At 40.1% G+C, this 7,043-nt stretch overlaps 1 protein-coding gene across 1 annotated transcript in view; it reads right to left on the bottom strand.

Annotated features, from left to right (window-relative positions):
• The window catches only part of ankrd13b (ankyrin repeat domain 13B), a 33,864-nt gene that overhangs the window by 25,927 nt on the left and 894 nt on the right, over positions 1 to 7,043 (bottom strand). The window lies entirely within an intron of this gene.

Genomic DNA, 7,043 nt, shown 5'->3' with positions numbered 1-7,043 from the left:
AGAGAGGATTATTTATCGCTGCAGCAGATACTGTACATATCGGAGGAGTGCACAGTGAATCAGTGGAAACAAACGCAAATAAATAAAAAAGCATATTTATATTTCTGCATGTTTAACATTTCTCTGTTTCTCTTCCTGGTGTTTTTATACTGTATTTACTGAATAGACGGACACACACACACACACACACACACGGGCCGGAGATCCAGAACGCACCAACAGGCAGAATGATGATGGACCTGTCAGAAATGCAGCAGCAGCAAAGAAAGAGCTTCTGTGATGTTTATCTGAAGGCACTGATACCTCTGTCTGTAGCAGAGCTGGGAAACCTCTCCATAACCTACAGTAGGAAGTGTATTTCTGCCTTAAAGATGCAAGAATACCCCGAGATGCAAAAGCTCTCATGAAGTTCTTAGTTTGCCTTGATAAAAATAGTCCAGTTATAGGCTCGGAGAAATGCCCCAAAATATATGAAAACAATTTGCCCCTCCCCCACCAGAAATCGGTGGCTTTTTCTGCCCTAAACTGGACATTAAACCTCTCTAAATCTTTCTTGGTCTACGCCTTCATGTCACACACTCATACTGCCTCATGTTTGTTGTTTAATGACTCGGTTAAACTCTATTAAAGAAACAGACGAATCAGCTTCATCATCACCGTACGTGTACAGACAACACAAACAACAAGATGTGTGCTGTGCATCTAACTCATCAACCAATCCCCGAGGAGCAGTGATTGCTTGCCGATGTGCCCCGGGCTCAAGGGAGGTGGTGCTTGTTCAACACACCACAGAAGGCCAAGGGGAGATTCAGACCTGTGATCCTCCACACCTGATAACAGGGCTGGATCGACCTACAGTAACCGCCGAGACCCCGGGGCCCAACCTACGACAGCACACTGGATTGACACATGTTGTATAGATTTTACTCGTCACCTGTCTTTCGCCTTTCTAGAACCGAGGCCTATTGTGGCTGATGGTTAAAGCTGTCAAAGTCAAATTAGTTCATCTCTATATATCCTTGTCACACAGCAGTCTGGGTAAAGAAGTGGAACTGAGAGAAACAGACCTTATCGACATTTTGAGCAAAACAAAAAACCCGAACTGAGGATCTTCTCAATTTGTCATAATATTGATGCATAGGAAATAGCACTTAGTAAGTGACAGTAATAAGAACAAGAAATATAAGGACGAGGAGGAGAATATATAATGCATAATGTGAAGTTAATAGTGAGGTCAGTTGGACTATTGTTTAAACTGTTCTATTGACTCCCAGGCTGCAGGTCAATATCAAATTTACATATAACTGATTATGACACAATAGATCTTGCATTGTCGATTCATTCATTTCACTTTTTTTTTTCTACTCTTTAATCCTTTTTTAGGATTGTGAGCAGAACTGGAATCGATCCCAGCAGGCACTGGGTGAGTTTTTTTGGCCGGTCCACCACAGGGCCACACACTGAGACAAACAACCAGACACACACACACATCCTGACCGACGGTCATTTTACCTAATTCACCAATCTGCAGGTTTGTGTCTGTCTGTGGGAGTACGAGTCCCATTAACATATTCAAACTCCACACAGAGACGATCACACTGTTCACCTACCCACTGTGGAACAGCAGCACTGATCACCCTCCCACTGTGGCAACAATTTAATGTGTGGAGAAATTACTGCAGCTAAAGTGAGTGATGTAACGTCGACAGAAAGTTTAGCTGAAGTTCAGTTCAGACACACACATGAACTTTAATTGTTCTCTTACTGGTGAACCTTAACTCCCCACCCTCACCCTCTCCCCCACTCCTTCATTAATTAGTTCTGAATATTACCATGTCAACCATCATGTATGGATGAATGTGGGAGTAGCGGGACGGCAACGGGAGAGAAGAACGCACCCACACAACTTGCAGTGAATGCAGTCAAGCGTGCGGTGTACTTCACTGTATGATTTGTTTTTTGACTGAATATTTTCAGAGTTAGCAGATTAGGTTCCTGCCGAGGTTTGGGTGTCTGCCAGGTGTTAGTATGGATCCCAGGCACCGTTGCCTTCGTGGTCTGAAGAAAAGTCTTGAAGAAGACAGGTGTTCGCAGGCACGCAGCAGATGGCTGCACTCTCAAGGTGCACTTAAGATTTAGGAGGACAGTAACCATCGCCAGAGCCTGAGTTTGTGGTTTACGTCCCCCGAGAAAACCCAGCATATGATTTTAAAAATCTCTGATTAAGCATCAGAACCTCACGCAGTGCATTGTATTCAAACCTAACGGTGAAGCAGGAGGAGCTCAGGGAGAGAAAGACAGAAGCTGAAAGGACAAAGAGCAATTACACAGAAAGAAAACAGAGATCTACGTGTCATTTCCTGCCTTTGTCTTGAGACAGACCAATATTTCGTACATGACCCTGCTGTTTATCTATCGCAGGGTGCTTTTACATCTGCGTCCAATCCAGACCGCCTCTGCTCAGGGCCAACATCATTTTTTTCCCCTCCCCATTTCCTGTCCACTTCTGTGTTCACTCCTGTCATCACCTTCTCTGCCGTTCCTCTCCTTGTTGCTCTGTGTCACTTGACTTCTGCTTCTTTGCTCCCCGACCACCGTCGTTCCTCGCCTTAAAGCTGCGCTGGGTCTAACGCATTATGATGGCTGTGGTTGACTTTGTTATTACTGTGCAACTGTTTTTTCTCCATAAAAAAAATACGACATTATTTTTATGCTGCTCCGTCCATGTGGAAATGGAATCTGTCAAGTGCTCGCTGTGGCGTGAGGTTTTTCAGCGTATCAACTGCTGAAAACACGGGCTCTCTGCAGCCGTCTGTGATGTTTCCATACTGTGTAATCTGTGTAATCCATACTTTGTCATAGTCAGATTAATGCAGTTCTGCTATTTTCTCAAGGGTCATAAACCAGTAGTAGAAGTTGCTGTTGGTCTTTGTTTTTTGGCGATTGTGACATTTAAATCAACAACTTCTGTCTGAAGAGTCTACGAACTACAACTTTAACACCTGTCTCACTTTATGAGCAGTTTTATTTTAGGTTTTATGCAGAGAATGTTAAACTAAAATTCCAGATCATTTTTTTACCCTGCGCTGTTACTCTTCTGTTTTTACAACGTCTAATCTTTGTCTGTCTGGGTGGTCGTTTATGGAGACAGCTGGTCCACGCTGGCATTTATTCAAGTCATATTTTCAACTCTGTTTCTTTTTCTCTAGCCTTTGGTTTAATAATGCTGATATCAATCATTGACATCACAATTATTCCTCTGTAGCCTGGCAGACATTCTGCTCCACTCACTCACTCACTCACTCACTCACTCACTCACTCACTCACTCAGACATGCAATCTGTTACATGCGATGTAATCCAAGATGAAAGCCCAGAGATTACAGTAGAAATTGCCAACTAAAAAAACCCAAAATGTTCACACACCACGTGCACAACACTGCCTTTTGTCATCACCACTCAGCTCATACGTCGATATGAGGCCTGAGGCCTGTCATGTGATATGAAATGTCTAACAATGTGCTACATTGTTACACATTGCTACAGTGAGGAATGTGCCTACGACCTTTCACCTCTCACACTTTCTCACAATTTATCTTGTCACAATCGCTACTCTCGATAGAGAGGCGTTCACTCCAGCCTTCACTGGCTGTAAGTGTACATGTTGAATGAGGGTCACATCTTGATTTTGATGCGGAGGCGTACGAAGAGCTCATGTAGGCACAGAGTTCAGCACACAGGGAAAAAAAAAACCTGGCACGTTACTGCAATCTTTCACTGTGAACGGAAGCAGAGAAATACTGTATGTTACACCACCGCACCAACCGGAGGAAAAAGAAAAAAAAAATCAATATCATTCTGAGCATTTGCAATGTTTTAAAATAATTTTCCGTGGTGTTCAGGCACAAAAAAGAGTGTAGTTCTCAGTGTTTCATCAAAGTAAAATTAAGAATATTACTGCAAACCCGTTTCCATAATGGATGGAAAACAACCACGGCCACAATGTTGCCCACGAGGAAAGGCTATGGCTAAACTAACGAAGCACATGAAAAATAATACAGATTATTTTTACACCTCATTCAGTCTTCTTGTTGTGCAAGTGATTTTTTTGCATCACAGAAATGATCACTTTCACTGCAGTAGACTATGTCCGTAATACCTCAGTACTACTCAGTAAAATTAGGAAAAAATATTTAATGCTGGTTTATCGCAAATGATCTAAGAAACACCAAAATTAAGACATAGTTTATAAAGTACCACTAGGCTAGAAATTACATAGCAAATTTGGATTGCAATCCTTCTGAGACCTATTATATTTTCTCTGCTACTGACATTTTCCACAACCAGGTAATAACCAAGACTAGGCAAAAAACTATGTACAAGCTGGGACAGAAGCAAACTAAGATGAAATGTCTCCACCTTAATAAGGATTTTAAGGTCAATTCATAGTAGATTTGATATAAAATTTTTAAGGTCAATTCATAGTAGATTTGACACAAAAGAAGAAGTCACCAAAGGTTCAGTCTCACTATCAGTGTTATTTGTTTTTCTGTACTATTTTTATTTGAATATGCAATGAACTGATTTGGACAGTGACATGTTGTTGGCACGACTCTCGTGGGTAATATGATGACTTGCAATTTATGAGTCAACACATAGGCATTAAATTTATAAATTAAATATTTGAGATTAGTAAAAATAAAAATAAAAATATTTATACGTCACCAGTATTGTTTTGTGTGTCCTACTTCTACCAAACACTGCCTTAAAAATAAATTACAGTTAGAGAAACTCTTGTTTGAGTATGCAAAAACAAAAACTGGTTTGTAAAACATATGCAAAGCATGAAGCTGACTTCCAATTTCACCCATGTGCAGAGCAATACACACAACCATGTGAGTAGGAGCCTCAGAGGTCGAACGTATTCAGAGTTAAAGATTAGAAGGTCGTCCACAATGAGAGTGGAACAAGAAAAAAGACGGGACGGTTATTTTCACTGAGTGTTTCTTCAACCTGCTTTAATCTGCTATCAAACAAGGCTTGCTGATAAGGAGCAGGAGGATTAGGTTTGGGAGACAGATTCTAAAATGAGATGTAAAGAGAGAGAGAGAGACACAGGGGTTGTAAAAATGTCTTATTACAAAGAATTTCACCTTTCACTTCAGTTTCTGTATATTTTTGGAGCCCAGTTTGACAATAACCACCAGCAACAAAACCAGACTTAAATAAAACTTATTATAGTTTATATACTCTAAATCAAACAATATCAACCAGTACTTGATTTTTTTCCCCCATGGATTTAAGGATGCATTTCATTTTAAGATTGAAAAAAATATTTTGCTGTATAACAGATTTGTAAGAAAATTGTAATTAAAGTCGTTACCCAGCACAGTCTGAAGCAGAAAGATGCTTTCACAAATAAACTCAGATCCACATTCAAATCTTACTCTTTTCAAATCATCTACTCTTTTCAGCTTCTAATGTTCTAATTCAACAGACTTTTTTTTTCTCAAATTGCCTTCAGGGCAGCTCACTTGGCTTAATAGAACAAAATATCAACTAGAAAATGCAAAACTCTTTGCTTTGAAAGCACAGCCAAAACATATACAACTTGCATCATACAATATTACAGTAATACACCCGGGAGAATGAGAAGAAAGGCAGTAAGCTGAGGTTGAGAGGATTAGGTTATTAAGCCTGTGTTAAAAATTGATTAAATATACTCCGCAGCCAGAGATTTAGCTGAAGAAGACCTAGTTTCGTATAAATTGTAAATATAGTCGTCAAGTGCCCATTTTTTTCCATTTCATTATGGCATTCTGAAACCAGATGTTATGAGAAATATTTTGACTTCAGTCTGCCAAGTTTGGCAAATTGATTTTTTCTCTTCCCTTTTGATTTATTCGCTGTGTAAACCAGTTTCCATTCAAACGAATGCAGCTTTTTATCCACTGGGAAAAAGTGGTAAAAAATAGGTCAAATCTTAAATTTTAATAAAATAAATTACATCTTCTTAGACTCTGCGGGGAATGTAGTGAGAGTTGTGGATGGAAACCTCCATGGCTGCCTGCTTTGGAACAAACTATGGAAAAAAAGTTATATATAGTCTCACACTAGTCACTGTGAGGCATTCCCATTCTGTACAGATGGTTAATAATGTACCAAAACAAATGCACGATTTTAAACAATTTTACTGCCTGCGACTTTCTTTGTAAATACGTCTTTTTCTGCTACTCTTTTTTTCCTGAAAGACTCTTGAGACATGTTTTTATTTTTGTCAGTTTCTGCCTGATCTGAATGTGGAAACAATGTTTAAACTCACTGCTCTTGTGGAATGACAAAAACCTGCAAAACAAAGCTCGAGTCACATTGGCTGTTTTTAAAGAAACTTCAAGACAAGGACATTTGACTGACTATGTGTAGGTACAATTACAATCCAAACGTTTATATGGTTGATGTCAACACCACATCCATAGACATTGTGGTAATTCCAATAAATGTCTGGGGGCATTTGCTGATGAGGACGGTGGCAGATGATTTCATAACCGTAGAAAAGCAAACATGTGAGCTGGTGTGCACAAACGTGTGCGTGGGCAGGTGCTTGTATGTCTTGAGACTACCCAGTGATGCATGTCGTCTAAAATCAGTTTAGTTAGTTGCAAACCAGCAGAGCGTCTCTTATGTAACAGCAAAGTGCTTGAGTACACATGAAGTAAAAAGAAAATGACTGAAATTACAGTACTTATCTCACCAGTGTGGATCTTAAACACACCTTAAACACTAACATGGTCTTTCTGGTGTATATATTTGGATATTCTAAAGAGAACTCATGCAAATCCTGTATAACTGTATTTACCACCTGGTGTTTGCACACATGCTCAGTATCTGCCCTGACTCACCCACTCACGGCAGGTTCAGGTGCAGTTTGCCTGGAGAGCCTGTACAGTTGTGAGGATACTGTATGTAGCGTCAGTGGCACACACACACGAACCATCCTTGACTGACAAACACAGGCAAACACACTGTCCACTGCACATGCACGCA

Source organism: Cynoglossus semilaevis, chromosome 4, assembly GCF_000523025.1.
Source record: "Cynoglossus semilaevis isolate Cse_v1.0 chromosome 4, Cse_v1.0, whole genome shotgun sequence".
Classification (NCBI taxonomy): domain Eukaryota; kingdom Metazoa; phylum Chordata; class Actinopteri; order Pleuronectiformes; family Cynoglossidae; genus Cynoglossus; species Cynoglossus semilaevis.
This window is presented reverse-complemented; position numbering and strand designations above follow the sequence as displayed.